The sequence below is a fragment of the Conger conger genome, chromosome 7, assembly GCF_963514075.1.
Source record: "Conger conger chromosome 7, fConCon1.1, whole genome shotgun sequence".
In the NCBI taxonomy this organism is placed as follows: Eukaryota; Metazoa; Chordata; class Actinopteri; order Anguilliformes; family Congridae; genus Conger; species Conger conger.
In genome coordinates, this window is record NC_083766.1 from 12,039,427 (window position 1) to 12,062,499 (window position 23,073).

Consider the following 23,073-nt stretch of genomic DNA (forward strand, 5'->3'; position numbering starts at 1 on the left):
TCTACCACAGTGGTCTCCAACCCTGGTCCTGGAGAGCTACAGGGACTGCTGGTTTTTGTTGTTACTCTGCACTTAATTAATCAAATAGAGCTGTTGATTACAAATTAACTCACCTCAACTGGTTACCAGGATCTCAACAGGGTGCTGATTTTAAGGTAAAAACCAAAACTTACTTGAACAGTATCAGAAGTTGGGTTTTTTTCCACTTCAAGAACTGCAGTATGTATAATCAAAATAAAAGTCTCATTTAGACTGTCACTTCAACCATGTTAGCACTTGCTGGGTTTAGCTGTTTTGCAAGCTGTGGCTGATTGTTGGGCTATTCTACGATACTGTTCTCTTTCTGGCATAAGGGGATGTAGAATAGGCATACATTTGATTGTATTAAATGTAGCCAACTGTGTACTAAAGAGCTAGCTGCCGCAGGGCTAATTCGACACTGCCATAGGTCAACCGCAATTGGCTCTGGATGCAGAACACCTGTTTGGGCAAATTAAACGGAACCTTCGCAATGCCAACACTGACTACGACTGTAACTAATGAGACGTTGTACTGCTGGGGAAATCATATCACGGCATTACTGGACCAATGCCAGGTTCTGATAAAAAGGCCATCGCTTTTTTTTAGCACAACAAAAAATGTAATGTTACCTTCGAACACCACTTGGACCACAATGGACCACTTCCACACAATGGACCACTTCCACAATGGACATTTAAAATTCTAACCAATAATCTTACTATATATAGCTTAATATGAATATTAGCTTAATTTCCTGCATGCATGATTAGATTACCATATGAATGGCAGCTGTGTGTTCATCTCCACCATGCCGGTAGCAGTGCAGGAAAGGGTGGTCTGGACAGTGAGTTAGCAAACCCCTGGTCTAGAAACAGTGGGTTTTCCAGAGCTGAAAGGCCGGTAACAGTGCAGGAGAGGGTAGTGATGATGGTCTGGACTGTGAGTTAGCGAACCGCTGGTCTGGAAACCTCCGGGTTTTCCAGAGCTGAAAGGCTGGTAGCAGAGTAGGAAAGGGTGGTGATGATGGTCTGCACAGTGAGTTAGCGAACCCCTGGTCTGGAGACCGGTGGGTTTTCCAGAGCTGAAAGGCTCAGCGGTGAGCTGGAGTAAAAGACGCTGATGCTAGTAAAATGTGTCACTCTGCCGTTTTGTGCAATGCCTGGGGGAACCATTGATTTAAGTCTCAGATGCAGGGGTGTTCTCAGCTGAGTTGCCCACAGGTACCGCCTTTAAAAGGCCCACCGTGTGCATGTGTACGTATCACAGAGTCAGCGAAACAGAGGGATATTACAGCTCCACGCTGTTCTGAGCCTGCCTGGCGTCTCAGACTCCAGTCCCTGTTAGTCAATCCTCCAGAGTGCAGAATCTTCCTCTCTCTCTCACACACACACACTCTCTCCCCCTCTCTCTTTCTTTCTCTCTCTCTCACTCTCTCTCTCTCGCCCTCTCAATTCAATTAAATTCAAATAAGCTTTATTGGCATGGTAAGGATACACTTACATTGGCAAAGCACGCACTGGCATAGCAAGCATAACGAATACATCAAATCAAATCTACAACACATCTACATCTACCTCCCGCTTTCTGTCTCTCTCTCTATCTATTTCTCAATTCATTTTGTTTATTGGCAGGACAACTAAAGTCATATTGCCAAAGAAATACAATATTATACTGTACATAGAAATACACATAAAGACTTGTTTGTTAAACTTTCTCTGTCTCATTTAAAAGGAGAGTGGTTGTTGTCACAACTGGGATGTTTTGAGGCCATTGTCCCTATAACGCTCAGTGCGTTTATAAAACACTGGGCATACATGGCTCATGGCTCACCAATCGCTCTTTGACCTTTGACATTCGGTTGTGAACTTGGCACACACTTCCTATTTAATGCTGTGTGGCAATGAGGTGGGTGGGAACTCATGGAAAATTTGGGGCTTGGGAAAAATGTGAAAATAAAACAGCTGCTTTATATGGGGTGAGGGGTTCATATCTATTGACCTTTTCCGTACAATTTCATATTGATTTCAGGATGCAGTTAGACATACAAATTGAATGGCAGCCGCCATTCAACAATCGTGTTTGACAGAACATGCCCTTAAATTGCCCTATATGTCACTGTTATCCTTTGCGAAATCTTTGATTTTAAAACAAAGATTCCTCTGAAAACCAATTCTGAATCCTTACAATGTTGTGGTTTTCCATTGTTGTGACTCCAAACATAGTCAAACTGAGGAGTTCCAAATGAAGAGGAAGTAGGGGTAAAGAGCGACGACTATGTTCCTGCCACTCTTGACCTCTCCACTCCTCCCCTGAGCCTTGCTCCTGACCCAGAAATCGATCGAGGTCTGCCATCTTTAAGGGCATTCCAACCTATTAAATGTTTCTTCTAGGAGCGAGGCGTAGAAGTTAGGAGCTCCCAATCTTGCCTTTGAGCAAGAAAACATGAGAACATCCTTTGGAGAATTATTTTTTCGGAGAGCATGAGATATAAGTAATCAACCTGTGGGGCCACCTCTCCCTATATGCCACACACAGTAACTGACATGGTTTTGACTGATGTCAATCAGGAGCAAGGACCTTCCATTTACCTAATTCACATTTTCCCTGTCTTCACTTCTTTTTCTAGCCTATTTTTCTAAGCAATGGGTAGAGATAGGAGTATGAAAAGGGGCAAGGAAAAGATAAAAAGAGGAGAAAATAACCGATGGGAATGAGGCCCTGGAGTCTTTGACCCCCTCCCCTCCTGGTTCTTGTTCGGTCGACCGGCTGCATGGTCGATCTGAGGACTGGGAGGCTGACCCATGGAGCGGTCCAGTTCAAAAAAATCGATTGCTTGTGAAACGGGAGTATGAAAATGTGGTGGTTTGTTTGAAGGCGATCATTTGTTGATCCGCTGTGATTGCAGAAAGAACCTACACCCCATGGGGGCCATTCTTACCAAACACGGGTCAAATACCTAAGTGATTTAGTTTCAAATACTTTTCTGTGCTAAATTGATCCTGCTTCACTTGAGCCAACCAAAAGGACCACAGGGTGCCGTTTTCACTTTTTGAGAGTAGGTTCCAACACACCAGACAAGCACAGTAAAGGGTAGAAAAGTATTTGATCCAAAACAATTACGTAATCGACCCAGGTCTGATGCTTATCCGCAGGTGCACGTGGGCAAAGTTTAAAAACGAGCGTGATTTAATGTGAAGTGTAAGAGCCTGTTCACGTTTTATTTCAGTAAAACGGACTGCTCGCTGCATCGCGTGGTGAGATATTCCGGTTCGTTCTGGCTCTTCGGTTGAACACAGACGAGCGGGAAAGTGGCGGCTCAGCACTTTCTTTGCCCTCGGAGGCAGAAGAGAAGACGCTGAAATGGAAGCTTAACGCGGCCGCTGAACTGATGGGTTTAGCCGCATTGATCTCGTTCGGCTAATTACGCGTTTAGCTGAAGGCTTTTCGTAGGAGCAGATTTCCCGCTTCCACGGAAAACACTCCTCTTGTGCCCCCCGCCCCTCATCCCCCGGTCTGACGGCCTCCTTAATATTCGGCGCAGGTGCTCTATGAGGCCTGCGCCACCCCCTCCTTCATCTTCCTTCACTTACTCTTCTTTCCTATTCCCTCTCTCCTCTCTGATTGCCATTACCCATCTCCCTGCTCTTTCTCTCTCGCTATCTTTGCTTCATTACCGCACCTCTCCTTTAGTTCCTGTTCAGCATGCCTTTCGCAAAAAATCGCGATTCTTTTTATTCCATTTCTGAACAAACGCAGTGAAGTATAACGAGACATTACGATTCCCCCGTTAATCAAGCCGGTTCCTGCACATTTGCGGACCTGCGCATTTTCTTTCGCAAGGAAGGAAGGAACAATTCTGCATGCGCTAGTTATATCGGTCACGAAAACACAGAAGGCTGCACAGGTAGCTGCCAAATAGAAGACACAAGTATTCACACAGAACTGCACAATAAAATATCCAGTGTTAACTCAATACTAACAGAGTACATAATGTTCAATGGGGACCGTATGTACTCTGTGAGAGCTGATTTAAGACTGCACGTTTTCCAGTGTGTACAGCGAGGCTGGTTAGAGGACCTGGGAATGAACACATACAGAGTGAAGCTTTGGTATGGTGAGTTAAGTATGACACACTCCCAGCAGAGTGGCAGAGCTCTTTCTGATCATGACGACGATCATGATGATGATGTCATTTCCCCTGCAATAATGGGATGAATGTGCAGGGCCTTATTTGGAGCTTATTTTTGTAGAGATTTAATTGGTGCGCTGACTGAAATGGCAGTTCTGATGGTTAGTTTTTCCTTTGCATATTACTGGATATTACCGCTTTCCCTGCTGGCAGCTGATAATAAAAGACAGCAGCCTCCAGATACACTCATGGGCAAACTGTGGTTTGTTTTGTAAAAAAGCGTGCATGAATTTTCATGTTTCATGTTTTCAGTCCTTGGTGAACATCAAGAAAAGGTCACTATTTATGCACATATTGTCAATATACAGCCAGTATAAATGATGCAGGTGTATTCACATGCATCCACACTTAAACAGGATATACACATGCACACAGTAGATCACATATAGGCATGCACACACAGACACACACACACACACACACACAGGCTCAGATATTGGCATGCATACACACACACACACGAAGATGTTCACATATAGGCACACACACACCCACACAGAGGCTGACATATATGCATGCACAAACAGACACACACACACACACACACACACACACAGGCTCACACATATGCATGCACACACACATGCACAGTAGATGAATCAGAGTGGGTCTCCCTCGTTCTGTCCCCTCCCACACACAATGCTCATCCCAAGGCCACAGGCTGTGTACAGTGCACATTAGACACATTACTGAAGCTCTGCTGTCTGAATCAGAGTGAGAGAGAGGGAGAGAGAGAGAGAGAGGGGGGAGAGAGAGAGGGAGAGAGGGGGGGAAAGAGGGGGAGAGGGGGGAGAGAGAGAGGGAGAGAGGGAGAGAGAGAGGGAACGAGAGAGAGAGAGAGAGAGAGAGAGAGAGAGCAATAATGCACGCTGGAAAACAACAAACGTAAAAATGGGCAGGTCATTTTCTCTGTTAAAAACATTGTTAATGTGTTGTCACATCCAAGACATTACTGCCAATTAATTACTGTGGCCTACCAGATAAATTATAAACATACTGTATATTGAATGAGAATATGTGTCGCATTTCATAAAAATACATTACTTGAAGATATTGAGTTTAATTCCCAACACTGAAAAACAGGGATTCTGAAGGCTACACAGCAATTGAATTATTCTCTAATGAATTTTGTGGGGTGTGAAATAAAATAATTCAACACTTACTCTATGTATCCCCTGTTGCAAGCATTAAAGTAAAAAAAAACTTGAAGGGGAAGAAATTAATACTTTCATTTCCATCGACCAATGGGAGAGGCCGGAGGCTGGAGCGAATCTCTGTAGACAATTGAAAGGCTCCATTTTGCGACGCGACATTTCCGATGTTGGGTTGCGGTATCACAGAGCCTGATTAAAGGCAGCGGGTGCCCTTTCATGTTCGAATAGAAAGGACGCGTGTCTCTTTGGCTTTGAAGGTGTGCCCCTCACCTTTCCGCCAAGTCATTATGCAGCCCTGCCATTCTGAAGGCCAGGACAAAATGGCCACAAAGCACCCAAAGAGGCTGACTGATGCCACCGTCAATGCAATGCATGGGAGAAAGGCGGTGTAAGGATTTGGTTATTTACATAAATGGAAAGCAATGAAAAGATGATGTTGTTGAGATTTGTGTTATCACAAGGTTGTTTAGACCAGGGGTTCAGCAACTCAGGGTCCTTGAGGGCAGAGTACTGCTGGTTTTTCACCCTCACTTTACCTGGGAGTCAGGTGTGAAGACAGTCAGATAAATCAGAAGCTCTAGTTACTTCTGTGTACTCGTACTTGGTCCTTGTGTTCTTGGGAAGTGCCATGTTGCCATGTCCTTCACGAGAATGGCCTTTGCACTACCGTTACAAAACTGGCATTAGCAGCCTTTCCTGACAGCCTCCACTCTCCACCTTCAACCTTCTCATTTCTTTCGAGATAGGTGAGCCGAGTTGTATGAATGTTTTAGTTATAGGCTACGTTGCATGCTTAAAGTCAGCTTTGGCAAATATAACACATATTTCTCACCTCATTCTTATTCTTGGAAAAATTTTAGGAACAATTACGGTGGAAATTGTAAAACGGTGAAAAGAAAAACTTTTAGCCATTTCACAATGAATGCTGGGATATTCTGATATTCTGTTCTCGGATGCATCCTCGTTAAAAGGGGCGGATCAAGAACACATCTGGGCATTTTATCTGTTCTTGGTTGCTTGTGTTCCAGAGTATTGGAACCCCACACACTGGTTTAAACAATTAAATAACTTCAAGTGGCTACTTTTTTAGGTTCTTCACCATCATCATTAACTTTTATCAATGAATTAAATTAATAATATGTGTGACCTACAAGGTTATTATTTTGAAGTGAAATAAAAATAATTAGTTAAAAAAATTAAAAATGCATTAAAATGAGCTTACCTGCTCTTAAGACAAAAACTGAACTGAAACTGAAATAAAAATGAATAAATAAAAATCTAAACTAGTAATTTCAAGTTGATTAATTTAAATTCAATAGCCTATATATGCCTATAATTGTATTGGTAAACAGTATGTTAATATCTATATATACTGTATATGCAATCACTTAAATTGACTTTGCATAAATAATATACCAATAATAAAAACCTCTTCTGCATGTACACTAGGCTATGCCTTCACACTTGCTTCCAAGCAAATATCGCTTCTGTTTTTGCAGAACAATAAAGAACAAAGAACAGGTTCAGGAAAGTATGTTTAGTGAATGTGGGCCAGTAATTCCTAAATAAGAGTGGTGATGCCACCAATGATGACAGCTCAGTTTCACAGCTACAAAAACGGTATGACTGGCACGTTGTCATGGTAATTATTCACTGTTTTCACAATTTCAGATTTTAAAGCAACTCTCTCTTTGTGACTGACTGTCGAACGCCCATCTCATTTAAATGTGATACTACCATAGCGTCGCAGTTATGTGTAAACACAGACTAGTTTCTGTATTGTTTAATTTCAAAGTTTATGAAGGAGCTTGGATAAAGAAATATAGACACCCACACACAAGTGAACACACACGCACGCGCGCACACACCCACACCCACACACACACACACACACAACACTGACAAATTCAGATTCATCCAGACAGACCCAGGCTCTGTTAATTGGTTATCTTACTATAAAGTGACAAGGGCACTTCAAAGTCTGTTCCACCACATTAATGACAAATCCAAAAATTGAAAGTAGAGCAGTGCCTGGAGCTAGCAATTTCCAAATGAAGCCAGAGTACAATCAGCCATCAGGGCGGCTGATGCTCTGGCAGTAAGAAGGGGATCTCTGAATTAATTCCACTTAAAATGGTGTGCATGTATTACAAATGTAAATTGTAAATACAATTTTCAATGTATCTACCAGTTTATGCGTACATGCTTTCCGTTATGTATACAGCGTATGAAAGCCAATTCTAACTACACTGGACATTTTTAAAATATGCTCAGTATACTGTATTCGTTATTGAGTTTTACGTTAAATTTAGCATATCAAGACATATTCTATTGTCTCATTGAGGTCATCGTGGCAATGTAGAAATATGACGTTAAAGAACAGAAAGGGTGCAGACATGGTGGAGATGCTGAAATGTTGCTAGACGGCTCAGTATATGAAGGCACTGTTTGAGTGCATGGATGCATAGACCGCACAATCTGGTACAGTGTCTGCCTAGGCACTATTCTATTGCAAGGATTGGATCCACAGTCTGGTATCTGTTAAGGCACTGTTGTAGTGCATGGATGGGCCCCATGGTCTAGTATCTGTTAAGGTACTGTTCTAGAGCATGGATGGGCCCCACAATCTTGCATTCAATCCGGACTGAATCGGTGCTGACTGAATATGACTGGGCTTACCAATTGGGAGAAGAGAGGAAAAACCAAAAGGCATCTGTTGGTCAAAGCAGTGGACAAAATACACATTGACCTCAAAGGAAACATTCACAAATAAATGAGATTACTTATGTGTCTCCGGGGTCTAGACTGTCTACTGGTGGGTCTGGAAGATAAAATCTAGAGTGGTTCAAACACCAGCTGCTTCCACAGAAACAGCTGCGGGCCTTCTATCGAGATGGAATCAGAATCACATTATGGTTACTTGATTTACTTTTACAAGCAGAATAATGTGTGGCATTGTGGACCATTATGGGAGCATTACAGGGCCAGTCCAGGACCATGACATCACCCTTACTGGACATGACATTACGGGAATGTGACGGAATCAGTACGGGACCCGTATGGGATGAGTACAGAACCATTATGGTACTATTTTCGAACTGCTCAAGAACCATTATGCAACCGTTATGGAACCACTGCACTGCCACCTTTTCTCTCAACAGTTTCATCTTTCATGCCATTCTCACATCCCAAGGAAAGATATTTCATTTGACCACTTTTTGCTGTCAACATTCCAACTCCTGAAATAGCTCACAGCCTCTCCGTTTAGTCAGTTATGCAGATCATTATGTACTTTTTGCATAATGTAACCGCATTAAATATCAGGACTCGCTTTAGTTGTTATTGCCAAAGCTAATACTCTACATTTGAATGAATCCCAAATCATTTGCTATTGTCAGTTATGCTTCGGAATTTGAGCACCCAGCATCAATAGGGTTGAAACTAATGTCCATGTATCATATCAAACGGATTGCAGACTTCTTTAAAATAACACAGAAAGAAGCTTCAGCAGGGATTTACATAAGTTAGCGCTAATGCCTCTATGTGAAACAATTTGAGCTACTTGTACGCAGAATGCTTTTGTGTGAAAGCTGCTGTACTCAGTGTATTATTGCTGCTATTATTGTAATCTATGTCAGTTGCTGCTGAGCAGGGGGGCTCTAGCTGGAAGCGTCCTGTTTGGCGCGTTGTCGACCTGTGTACTCATACCTGCTCAGAGTGTGTGTGAGTGTGTGTGAGTGTGTGCTCATACCTGCTCGGAGTGTGTGTGAGTGTGTGTGAGTGTGTGCGACTGTGTGCACGAACCGGCTCAGAGTGTGTGTGAGTGTGTGTGACTGTGTGCACGAACCTGCTCGGAGTGTCTGTGAGTGTGTGCAACTGTGTGCTTTTATCTGCTCGGAGTGTGAGTGAGTGTGTGCAACTGTGTGCTTTTATCTGCTCGGAGTGTGTGTGAGTGTGTGCGACTGTGTGCATGAACCTGCTCAGAGTGTGTGTGAGTGTGTGCGACTGTGTGCTTTTATCTGCTCGGAGTGTGTGTGAGTGTGTGCGACTGTGTGCATGAACCTGCTCAGAGTGTGTGTGACTGTGTGCGACTGTGTGCTTTTATCTGCTCGGAGTGTGTGTGAGTGTGTGCGACCGTGTGCTTTTATCTGCTCGGAGTGTGTGTGAGTGTATGCGACCGTGTGCTTTTATCTGCTCGGAGTGTGTGTGAGTGTGTGCGACCGTGTGCTTTTATCTGCTTGGAGTGTGTGTGAGTGTGTGTGACTGTGTGCTTTTATCTGCTCGGTGTGTGTGTGAGTGTGTGCGACTGTGTGCTTTTATCTGCTTGGAGTGTGTGTGAGTGTGTGCGACTGTGTGCTTTTATCTGCTCGGTGTGTGTGTGAGTGTGTGCGACTGTGCTTTTATCTGCTCGGTGTGTGTGTGAGTGTGTGCGACTGTGTGCTTTTATCTGCTTGGAGTGTGTGTGAGTGTGTGCGACTGTGTGCTTTTATCTGCTCGGAGTGTGTGTGAGTGTGTGCGACTGTGCTTTTATCTGCTCGGAGTGTGTGTGAGTGTGTGCGACTGTGTACTTTTATCTGCTCGGAGTGTGTGTGAGTGTGTGCGACTGTGTGCTTTTATCTGCTCGGAGTGTGTGTGAGTGTGTGCGACTGTGTGCTTTTATCTGCTCGGAGTGTGTGTGAGTGTGTGCGACTGTGTGCTTTTATCTGCTTGGAGTGTGTGTGAGTGTGTGCGACTGTGTGCTTTTATCTGCTCGGTGTGTGTGTGAGTGTGTGCGACTGTGTACTTTTATCTGCTCGGAGTGTGTGTGAGTGTGTGCGACTGTGTGCTTTTATCTGCTCGGAGTGTGTGTGAGTGTGTGCGACTGTGTGCTTTTATCTGCTCGGAGTGTGTGTGAGTGTGTGCGACTGTGTACTTTTATCTGCTCGGAGTGTGTGTGAGTGTGTGCGACTGTGTGCTTTTATCTGCTCGGAGTGTGTGTGAGTGTGTGCGACTGTGTGCTTTTATCTGCTCGGAGTGTGTGTGAGTGTGTGCGACTGTGTGCATGAACCTGCTCAGAGTGTGTGTGAGTGTGTGCGACTGTGTGCTTTTATCTGCTCGGAGTGTGTGTGAGTGTGTGCGACTGTGTGCATGAACCTGCTCAGAGTGTGTGTGACTGTGTGCGACTGTGTGCTTTTATCTGCTCGGAGTGTGTGTGAGTGTGTGCGACTGTGTGCTTTTATCTGCTCGGAGTGTGTGCGAGTGTGTGCGACTGTGTGCTTTTATCTGCTCGGAGTGTGTGTGAGTGTGTGCGACTGTGTGCTTTTATCTGCTCGGAGTGTGTGTGAGTGTGTGCGACTGTGTACTTTTATCTGCTCGGAGTGTGTGTGAGTGTGTGCGACTGTGTGCTTTTATCTGCTCGGTGTGTGTGTGAGTGTGTGCGACTGTGTGCTTTTATCTGCTTGGAGTGTGTGTGAGTGTGTGCGACTGTGTGCTTTTATCTGCTCGGTGTGTGTGTGAGTGTGTGCGACTGTGTGCTTTTATCTGCTCGGAGTGTGTGTGAGTGTGTGTGACTGTGTGCTTTTATCTGCTCGGAGTGTGTGTGAGTGTGTGCGACTGTGTACTTTTATCTGCTCGGAGTGTGTGTGAGTGTGTGCGACTGTGTACTTTTATCTGCTCGGAGTGTGTGTGAGTGTGTGCGACTGTGTGCTTTTATCTGCTCGGAGTGTGTGTGAGTGTGTGCGACTGTGTGCTTTTATCTGCTCGGAGTGTGTGTGAGTGTGTGCGACTGTGTACTTTTATCTGCTCGGAGTGTGTGTGAGTGTGTGCGACTGTGTGCTTTTATCTGCTCGGAGTGTGTGTGAGTGTGTGCGACTGTGTGCTTTTATCTGCTCGGAGTGTGTGTGACTGTGTGCTAATACCTGCTCGGAGTGTGTGTGAGTGTGTGTGACTGTGTGCTTTTATCTGCTCGGAGTGTGTGTGAGTGTCTGCGACTGTGTGCTGGTACTTGCTCAGAGTGTGTGTGAGTGTGTGTGACTGTGCTAATACCTGCTCGGAGTGTGTGTTAGTGTGTGCGACTGTGTGCTTTTATCTGCTCGGAGTGTGTGTGAGTGTGTGCGACTGTGTGCACGAACCTGCTCAGAGTGTGTGTGAGTGTGTGCGACTGTGTGCTTTTATCTGCTCGGAGTGTGTGTGAGTGTGTGCGACTGTGTGCACGAACCTGCTCAGAGTGTGTGTGAGTGTGTGCGACTGTGTGCTTTTATCTGCTCGGAGTGTGTGTGAGTGTGTGTGAGCGTAAGGACAGGCACCGTGGTGGGGTGGGGGCAAGGGGGGAAACAGTGGAGCCCAGCATGGCGGGCGGGGCCCGGGTGTGCGTGAGCGTAAGGACAGCCACCGTGGGGGGGGGCAGAGAGAAACAGCGGAGCCCAGCGTGGTGGGCGGGGCCCGGGTGTGACTGGCAGGCCGTGACCGGACAGCTGCTGTTCAGACGCTGCCGTCACGCACCGCGGCATGCGGGCTCTGGCAGGGAGAGGCTCCTGACAGATCTGGAGCACGGGAGGGAGGGGGGGCAGGCGAGTACACGGACATTTTCTCATCCCTGAATGACGCGGCCGCGGCCAGACCAACTGACATGCAGACATGCTCGAAAACAAGAAGGCCAACGCGTATGTCTGCTAGCTTTGTCTGCAGGTTGGCCAGACGAACTGACATGTAGACGTGTATAAAAACAAGAAGGCCAAAACACATGCCTGCTAACGTTGTCTGCAGGTTGGCCAAGACAAAGTGACGGGCAGACATGCTCCAAAACAAGAAGGCCTACACGTATGTCTGCTAGCTTTGTCTGCAGGTTGGCCAAGACAAACTGACACGCAGACATGCTCGAAAACAAGAAGGCCTACACTTATGTCTGCTAGCTTTGTCTGCAGGTTGGTCAGACGAACTGCCTGCTGACTTTGTATGCATTTAATACTTTTATTCATGTCCATATACCAAAGTGACAATAAAGGTCATAAACAATATAGACACACAGTACAGAATAATGACACGGACACTTGCAGGATTACACAGATTCCAGACAAGTTTCCACAACATTATAATAATGTGCATCTACTACATTAACGCCGGTACTTACACACACACGCACACACACATATGGAAACGCACACACACATATTCACAGCCACATATTCCCATTCTCTCACACAACCAACCACATCTCGCTCTCAGTCCACTGACAGAAACAGAGCACAGCTTTAATAAAAACAACCTCTCGCAGGAGCACGAGCGTGTCTGTGTGTCTCTTACAGTGACCAAATTGGGTGAGCACACGGGTACAGAACAAACTCCTGCCTGACCTTGGGAGTACTTAACAAACTTGCTCAAAAAGGTGGCTGAGTTTTCCAGGCTTGCAGACAGAGAGGTTTGGCACGCTCTCGTAGCCCATAATGGGTAGCCACCCCAGAGTGAATCACCCCCTCTCTCCCACCAGAACACCAACAGCTCCAAGCAACACAGACAAAGACAGTGACATGGCAGTATTCACCCTGCCACTCCTGATTCCAGCTCTACCTTTATCTGGGGGCAGCCTGTGGCCTAGTGGCTAAGGTTCATCATGGGGACCCGGAGGGTTGGTGGTTCAAGCCTCGGTGTGGCCGGGATAAGATCCACGCAGCTGTTGGGCCCTTGAGCAAGACCCTTAACCCATTGCTCCACAGGGGGTTGTCCCCTGCTTAGTCTAGTCAACTGTAAGTCACTTTGGATAAAAAGGCATGAACTAAGTAACAATTGTTATTTATAACCTGGTCGGAACTACCAGTGGCGTAGTGGTTAAGCTACATGACTGGGACCTGCAAGGCCGGTGGTTCAAATCCCAGTGTAGCTGCAATAAGATCCGCACAGTCGTTGGGTCCTTGAGCAAGGCCCTTAACCCTGCATTGCTGCAGGGGAGGATTGTCTCCTGCTTAGTCTAATCAACTGTACGTCGCTCTGGATAAGAGCATCTGCCAAATGCCATTAATGTAATGTAATGTTCTTTCCATTAAGCGATGGTAGAGTAAGTCAGCGAAAAAAGTTTTCTGGCAACTGGGAAAAGTCAAAGAAGGCAAGGACTCCTGAAGGAGAAATGCCTTCATTAGCAGTGGGGCGCACTGATATAATAATCCTACATCCTGCGGTAGGAGGTCATGAAATCCCCTGGGGCTGAGAGGTACAGGCACACTCAGTCTCCTGTAGTGCCTGGGTCTTTACAGACTACACACACTACAGGCACACCTGGGTCTTTCGGCTTTGCAGGCTGATGATGCCTCACAGATACCAACGTGCACAGGCTGTTGGTATTTCACAGAGATCAGTGTGTGCACAGGCTGTTGGTCTTTCACAGAAACATGTGTGTGCACAGGCTGATGGTCTTTCACAGAGATCAGTGTGCAAACAGGCTGTTGGTATTTCACAGAGATCAGTGTGTGCACAGGCAGATGGTCTTTCACAGATATCAGTGTGTGCACAGGCTGAGGGTCTTTCACAGAGATCAGTGTGCACAGGCAGATGGTCTTTCACAGATATCAGTGTGTGCACAGGCTGAGGGTCTTTCACAGATATCAGTGTGCACAGGCTGAGGGTCTTTCACAGATATCAGTGTGTGCACAGGCTGAGGGTCTTTCACAGATATCAGTGTGTGCACAGGCTGAGGGTATTTCACAGACACCAGTGTGTGTACAGGCTGATGGTATTTCACAGAGATCAGTGTGTGCACAGGCTGATGATCTTTTACAGAGATCAGTGTGGACAGGCTGATGATCTTTTACAGAGATCAGACCGCACAGGTAAAGATCACAGGATCGAATGACCACAGTGCACACCACAGCTGCACCAGATACAAATGGCGGCTACAAATGCTAGTGTTATGACCTGGGTGCTTTTTTGATGGACAGTTTTTTTCTCTATTTCTTTCATCATCAATAGTGGGTTCTTGCCGGTGCCTGCACAGCTTTGGGAGTCATTCTGGGTCACAGTCATCTTTGTGGCCAGGGCTGAACGGATGAGTTATTACACAGATGCTCGAATCGACATCACACGCAGAAATGAAATGAAACGGAGGTCAGCGGAAGCAATGCCCAGTGTTTACTGAACACATCGACTCGCCAGGAGGCGTGAACTGAGAAATGGGTGTAAATTATACCTCATTATAGTCTTGTCTTTCACTGCAGTCCTTCTCTGTGTAACACATTTGTCATCAGGGAGAGCTTATTCTCTGTCTGTCACCCACAGTCCTGTGACCCACCCCACGGGTCAGCATAAATAAAGTTCTGGGTCAGGAAAATCAATTGTGTGCAGAGGAAGGACGAGGGGGAAACTTCTGCCCTCAATGGAACCTGAAGTTGCTGGTTACAAGGGAGTCCAGAACCGAACAGTCTAGTTTTGAAAATCTAATTTAGCGACCGAATCGGTTCTTCGGTTCTTCTGTGAAACAACACTTTCTGTGGCATTACAATGCTATAAACCTGTGTTCACAATATTGCAGTTCAACTATGGTAATTGTTTCAAAATGAATTATGGCCTTTCTACGGTGTTGTAGCTGTAGGTGTTGTAGTTGTCGTTGTTTGTTTTTATTTATTCTTAAAGAAGAGGCCTAGTACGGCTCCATTGTCATGTTGCTATGGTAACAGCAGTTATGAAATTTGCCTGGGTTTTCATGGCAGTGGTGAACTTTGATATTTTGGCTGGTGGCTATGTGTGAGTACATGAACCAGATGTTACTTTGCTAGCCATACCTGCTGCTCGGACATAGTTGGTAAGGCAGACTATAACCACTATCTTTCTTTCTCATTGGAGAACGGTGGTGTTATGTGATTATCCCTTTTGCTCTCAATTGGTTATTGGTTCCAGGTTATTAGAAATTGCAGCTGTTTCACAGGGGGATGCACTAGTACTCACAAAAGGAATCACATATTTTTCTATGTTTATCATTTCGTGAGATTCACAAAAATATGTCAATTTCATGTATTACAATTGTTCTTGGGTAAACTTTGGAAATATTGATTCAAACTTAAAAACTTTGAATTTAATATGTTTCAATAGGCAGACACATGACATGCTTTGTGCATGACACATTTGAATCCTTCTGAAGCAACTTTTAGGCAGCACTGCTCTCGAATAGCCGATAAGGCAGAGCAAACACAGCCAGCAAAAGCACCATGGTAACAGTGACAACCCTGCACCTGGTGGTGGTTTATATGCACTGTTTGCTGAAACATGGTGGGACTGGGCATGACTCCAACCACCATTTTGCTGGAGTCTTATTTACTTGCGTGAGAGGTATAAACCCTAGAAAACACTCAGGGATATTTATTTAAAGGAGGACCAACAGTTTCTCCACTTTATTCAGACATGAGAGAAAGCAGAGAGGGGTAGAGTACAGAGCCATGATGGGGAATTGAACGCCCATTCGCCCATTTGTACACTGCTTGGAAGTCGACTGCCCCATGGACTGCATCACAAGGTCTTCCCCCGGGGGAATGTTGTTTTCATTTACGCGACATTAGAGCAAAGCTGCCATGTCTTCCCCTCTGTACAGCGATGAAGTCACGGGTCCCTCGCGCTGAGAAACTGTTACATGTGTAACCTGGAGGTCCTCCACAGCCTGGGGCCTATTTCCCAGGAGGCCATGCTGCAGGTACTACACACTAGTGTAGCTGCAGAACAGAGGTCTTTAATTAAAATGAATATGTGCAGTAATCTTTTTCAGACCTGGGTCAAATGGTGTCCCTTATTGTTTTTGATTCAAATACTTTTCTACGCTTTACTGAGCTTGTCTGGTGTATTGGAACCTATAAAATACTCAATGCAAAATCCTGCCTTCTGGTCCTCTTGGTTGGCTCAGTTGCACCAGGTAAGATCAATCGAGCACAGAAAAAAAAGGATTTGAATCAAAAGAATTAAGTATTTGTCCCAGATCTGATCTGTTTCACAGCACTGATGCTGGGTCAGGCAGGGCTGCAGAACACTTCTCACAAGGGGCTGTTGGATCTGCTGCCCAGACCTGAAACACTTCAGTTCTTCAGTGTGTGTGTGCATTACTACAGCACTGCCATAGTTATTGCTTTCCTGTGGAAAGGTCTCGGATCACTTGAGGGTAAAAACACTTATTGGAGAAGGATTTTTTTCCTGGGTATATAAATGTGCAGTTTGGCCAATGGGAACAATTGAACTATTTTCTGTGGGGGAGAAATAATGTTGTCAATGAGATTTTTATAAGGTGCTGGAAAATTTCAAAACGCTTTAGGTGTCAAATATGCTGCATATTCAGACTGTGGGGCTAAGGCTGCTGCTAGCTGCTACGCTTCAATGCTTTGGGTTTAATTGGATTGCCCTTATGACTGTTACCCCGGCCACTCGATCAGCAGTTTGTGGGCAGGGTGCTTTAAGGACATGGCATCTGACAGATGATCACGTTCTGTGTTAAATCATCAAAATGACAAATGTTTCGTTTGAGTTTGGTGGTGCTATAGTGTGACATCACAGCAGATCTGGGTCAAATACATAAATGTTTCGGATTCAAATCCTTTTTTACGCTTTTTTACTGAGCTTGTCAGGTGTATCAGAGCCTATGAAATACTCTTTAAAAGAAACAGTAGCCACCTTATCGGCTTGAAGGAAATACCAGCAATGCCAGCAAATTACCCAAAAATATCAAGGACCCATGCTTATATTTGAATTTTCGGTAAAAGACCATGGTGTAAGCGGAATAATCCACTCGGAGGTGGCCGTTAAAGGGTTTTAACACACACCGGAGGGTTCTTTGCTTCCACATCGAGCATTAAAACCCTTTAACAACCAGAGTGGATTATTCCTTACATAAATTACAAATGCTCTCTGGCATAGCCCTCCAGTCTTAGCACATGGATACCCCTGCAGAGCCCAGCTGCTCTTGTGATTCTGCTACTATTGGAGACGGAGAGTGGTAGGGGTGGGTCTGCTCAGCGTGGCACAGATGTGGTAAAGTAGGGCGGTTGTAAGAGCCCAAAGCTCTCAAGCTCTTGTATGATCAGCTGATATCGGGCCGCAGTGGTCTGAAACCACTCAAAGAAGGCCCTCTGTAGGCAGGCTTTCATTCCCACCAATTAATGATGCCTTAATCGATTCCGGTTACTCATTCATCCATATGTATTCACAGTAACTGCATTAAAGCACGGAATATAAGCAACAGTTTCTATTTAGACAGCACAAATAACACATTTCATTTTATATACATTATGTGCTACAGCCCCAATTCAGCGATTATACTATTTTACAAATTGTATAATCAAGAGCTGAGGCTGGAGTAAAAACCGGCATTCACACGGCCCTCCGTGGCACTGAGTTTGAGACCACTGTTCTGTAGTGTCTTTCTCTGTACTTCCTGTCTACAGAAGGTGCTGCTTAATAACATGAGCTCCTGGTGCTTCATTACAGTTTATGAATATTCATAAAAAGCCAATCTCAAGGACAGATCATCCCATTGCCACAGCATTGCCCTTGGCCAAGCCCCCTCATTAATATTTATCGTTTATTTGTCGTGATGAAGGATGGTGTACAACTAAAAACAAAGATCAAGGATCAAGTTCCAAAGTAGATGGCTTACATACATGGCTTATATTTGCATTGCTCATGAAATTACAAGACATTACACATGAATAGATTGAGGCCATAGGCAACAGATAAAACCATCCCAAAATGATGCACGCTATGCTAAAGAAATGCTACTGTAAATATGTGACAGTAAAGCACAGAAGGGGCAGCCTGTAACTTAGTGCCAAAGATACATGACCGGGACCAGGAAGGTTGGTGGTTCAAGCTCTGATGTAGCCACGATAGGATCCATGCAGCTGTTGGGCCCCTGACCCTTAACCCCACATTGCTCCAGGGGTTCCCTGCTTAGACAAATCAACTGTAAATCGCTTTGGATAAAAGCGTCACCTAAATAATTGTAATGTACTATGTAATGCAAAATAAAAATATATGCGTGTAGGATATGTAGTACTGAACCAACATGCACTCACTGAGCACTTTAATAGGACCTACTTATTCATGCGATTATCTAATCAGCCAATCGTGTGGCAGCAGTGCAATGCATAAAATCATGCAGATACGGGTCAAGAGCTTCAGTTAATGTTCACATTAACCATCAGAATGGAAAAAAATGTGATCTAAGTGACTTTGACCGCGGGATGATTGTTGGTGCCAGATAGGGTGGTTTGAGTACCTCAGAATCTGCTGATCTCCTGGGATTTTCACGCGCAACAGTCTCTAGAATTTGCAGCGAATGGTGTGAAAAACTAAAAACAGTGATCAGCAGTACTATGGGCAGAAATGCCTTGTTAATAAGAGAGGTCAGAGGAAAAGGGCCAGAAAAGCATCTCTGAACACACACAAGGCATCAAACCTCCAAGTGGATAGGCTACAGCAGAAGACTCAATAAGTCTAAAAAATAAGTCTAATACTTAGTAAAGTGCTCACTAAGTGCACCTAAAAAGTTTTAAATCAGCAATAAAAATTGTGTTCAAATGTATTTCCTGTTTGTCTACTTTACCTATTTCTCTTTTTTAGAAGAGAAGCTATTATAATCAGAAGATCCTCTGTTGCATCAGATGTTTTAGCTGTGAGGCAGAACATCCAGTGAGGAAAATATGACGCTGAGTATCGGGTCAATTTGCCGGGTCTGTGACCTCTCTGTCATTGGGCATAAGGATTTTGCTGACCCGGCATGACCTGTCCTACAGAGAATATCCTATATCCCGGGAGAGAGAGGCTGGCTGACTTATTTAAGATTTAAGTTCACATGGGGTGAACAGGTGGTAATATCCTCACCATTCGCACCTTCATCCTCTCCTCTAACACTGGTGTGCCCTGAGAGGCGCTCGGACATATTGGAGGGCTAGGTATGTAATGGCAGTTTGCTGATGAACACTGTCAGACTGTCAGACGTCAAAATTTACAATCTTCCCTTGAATGGGGACCTAGCACGCCTGCACTCATACTTGTGTGTGTGTGTGTGTGTGTGTGTGTGTGTGTATACCATATATAGACTGTGATAGCGTGGTGTGTGTGTGTGTACCATATATAGACTGTGATAGCGTGGTGTGTGTGTGTGTGTACCATATATAGACTGTGATAGCGTGGTGTGTGTGTGTGTGTGTGTGTGTGTACCATATATAGACTGTGATAGCGTGGTGTGTGTGTGTGTGTGTGTGTGTGTGTGTGTGTGTGTGAATGTCACTGTGTTCTCACCAAAATGTATTATGTGTGAATTGCACATGCTATTTTGCAGCTAGTGGCGCATACTAATGAGGAGACTGTGTCCTTGTCTCACCTAACGCATAGCACAGACACAGACTGCTCTGCTCGTTTTCGTATGGTGACTCTGTGCTACTTGTTTAGCTAAATAGAACTATAATATAACTAAATAGAACTATAATATAACTAAATATAACTCTGGGCAGTGATGTAGCCCCAGGTCTGTCATACATGTAAATGCATAACTGGAAATACCATGCAAGTATGAAGACCACCAAAATATATTTTAAAACAGGACCATGCACATATTAACCATACATATTTACTTGCTGTTCATAATTAATTTGTTAGTACAGCCTTTGGTCATTAATTGATACATATTTCGGTATTTCTCCATAGTGTGTTACTCAATGTAATGAGCGTCATGGTCTCTCCCTTTAAGAAAAAAGTTTTGTTGTGTAGGAGACCCTGTCAACCTTGAGACTGTCATGGCCAACTGCTGGCATGCCAGCACCTTAAGGGAGCGTAAAGGAATCAGCTGGGTGGTTTTTCTTAGAGGTGCCCAGGGCGGGAGATCTGTCTCCAACCACATTGACGATTCATTCCGGAAGATGCTTTTAGGTCACACTTCTTTTCGTGGAATGGGAGCAAAAAATATTGGCCTAAAAACGGATACAGTAATCATTCCAGTGTGACTTAATTGCTTACTGATGCCACTCAAAGACTAGGTCAAGAGCATCAGAAACAAAGATGTGCGAATGCTATTCCAAGTAGCCGCATTCAAATTTGGAGGGTGTTGAATAGCTACAGAATAAATTTAATTTATTTTTATTGTGTGTATTGTTTTTTTAAACATTTTAATGTGTTATCTATCTTGTTAATCTCACACTGATTCTATTGCTATGGCCAAATGGAGGTAATTGCAAAATAAATGAATCGATTTAAAGCCATTATTTTCTTGTTATATTATAAATGTAATATTCTGTTTGAATGAAAATAATAGGATATGACTACTTGATAATGTTTTGTTAACTTCATTTTCCTTCAAAACAGCCAACTTTCAGTGTCGTTTCAGACTCTTTTCTGCTTCATTATTTCTGGTATTTCTGAGGTGCTGGATGACTGTAGTGCAGTGGTTCTCACTCCTGGTCCTGGAGAGCCGCAGGGTGCGCTGGTTTTTGTTTTCGACCTAAGTATCACCCACAAACTCAGACCCGAGAAACCAGGTGCTGGCCTTTGTTGTTACTCAGCACTTAATTGATAGATGAAAGCAGTTGTTTACAGTTAACTCACCTCACCTGGTTTCTTGGGTCTGAATTTGTGGCTGATATTAAGGCGAAAACAAAAACCAGCACACCCTGCGGCTCTCCAGGACCAGAAGTGACGACCACTGTTTTAGTCGAATGATTGGAAGCGTTTCCCCTCTCCCTGTTCCAGGGAATAGCTGATTGCTAAATTGATTTAACCCTCTTATTATGTTTAGAGTCAATTTGTCACCATTCAGTGTTTGACATCTCTTAAAAACCAGTCAACCGTTTTTTCATTTTTTACATTTTCTAATTTGGTGGGATTAAATAGTAAACATGCAATAAACATAGCGTACCAATTTTGCATGTGTTATATGGGATTATTTTGACCCTCTGTAACAGTATAAACTGTCAGAAAATATACAATATACACATATAGTTTTATCTCAGATTTCTTTGTGGATGATTCTTGAGGTACTTTCCCATACAGGTGCCAAAGTTTCACTTCCTGTACCTCAGGCTCTAACATGAGATGTTTCTCACAGATTTTTCATATTAATGGATAAAAGGCTAGTCATTTGGGAGACAATAAGAAGGCGACAAACAAAGTGTCGAAATGTATTTATTTATTCAAACTGTTGACCCCAAACATAAAAGCGGTCTTAAACTCCTAACATAATAGGAGGGTTAATAGGATTGCTCATTTCTTTTTGACTAAAAAGAATAAAAAATCTGGAACAATATCCTCATAATTTGATTAGTGATGATCTGAGAGTTCCACTGCGAGAGAAACAGAGGCTTTTCCTGCCAGGAGAGTGAGGGCTGCTCAATGCGCTCTATTTGTGTTTGCATTGTGTATTCACCGCACCGGGATTTTTTTTTAGAATATCATGACTTGTGTGTTTTCAAAGCTTTGCCGTTTCTCTGATTGCTTTATATAAGCCATTTGTCTGTGCCTCTTTCTGCTGCACTCAATCCCTGAATAATTCAGCGCTTTTTCATCGGAGTGCTTCGTGCCCCGCGCATTTAAAAATCCACTCTCGCAGATTTCAAGGTGACTATGGATTGTGGACCGGCACGGTAGTAGTAGTTTTATTGCGGTGTGTTTGAGCGAGCGAGTGTGCGCAGTGTGCGGTTTAATATCTTTAATGATGGAGTGCCCGCAGAGAGGGACAGCACACTTATTGATTTGTACCAGCGATAAATCATGCTTTAGTTTGATATACACAGCTTCGTATGAGAATAGCCACAAAAGCACTCCACTCAGCCTGTGTTGTGGAGCCTTTCATTTTCATTCAGAGGGTGGTCTTTCTGTGGGGCTGACATCGGGCGGGTTTTTGCAGTGGGGTACCGCAATGAATGACGTGCTCACGTTTGCCACTGTACACAGCGATATCACAGGCGTGGCTTTGAAAGATACGCTTCAAATGGCCGACTCGCGGAACTTAACGCCGTGCCGGTATCAATCCCCCCTCCCCGGAAGGTGCATGGTTATTGCTGCCTGGTGTTTTTTACAGTTATTACACGGAAGCTGGGGCTAGCAGGAGAGCCGTTTTGTCCATTACAGAGAGCAGAGGCAGTGAACGACGGTGATGATTTCACCTCTCGGGAAACTGCCAGTCTGGCCTCGCAGATCAGCATTAGAAAAAAATAAGTAAAAAAACCCTATGTATATCTTGTATCAGCCATACATTTGTGCTTCATTGGATCTTTATTGAGACATAATCACTGCAATCCAAATTTAATTTTAATATTTAATATTTAAATATTTGGACAGAAGCACAATTTTTGTTGTTTTGGCTCTGTACTCTTTAATATCAGGTTATCTGTGTAGGGATTACAGCCCGCTTCATACACCATATCAATACTGCATTTAACTGTAAATATATATTGATCCTTTGCTAAATACCTGTATATATCTGTAAACATGAAACCAATTTTCTGTCGCTAATTGTGTGTGGAAGAATACAGGTCCTCATCTGAAGCGTGCTACTGTCCCCTACGCTTTGTCATTTTGCATCCTATGAGCCATGCTCACAATCAAACAAAGGAGATTTGCATGATAACCTATCTGTATACCCCTTTGTACAGCTCTCTGCATTGAAAAGTTTTCAAACCAATAAAAACATCAGTGATAGTCTTTAGCTAATATGCTAACAAGCTAGTTTGCTAACTAGATAACTGGAAAACTAGCTGCTTGACAACTGGTTCATTT

The 23,073-nt window shown here is 44.1% G+C and overlaps 1 protein-coding gene across 1 annotated transcript in view; it reads left to right on the plus strand.

Moving 5' to 3' along the window:
• Positions 1–23,073, plus strand: part of LOC133132719 (connector enhancer of kinase suppressor of ras 2-like) — a 100,783-nt gene that overhangs the window by 7,834 nt on the left and 69,876 nt on the right. The gene's annotated exons all lie outside the window — the stretch shown is intronic.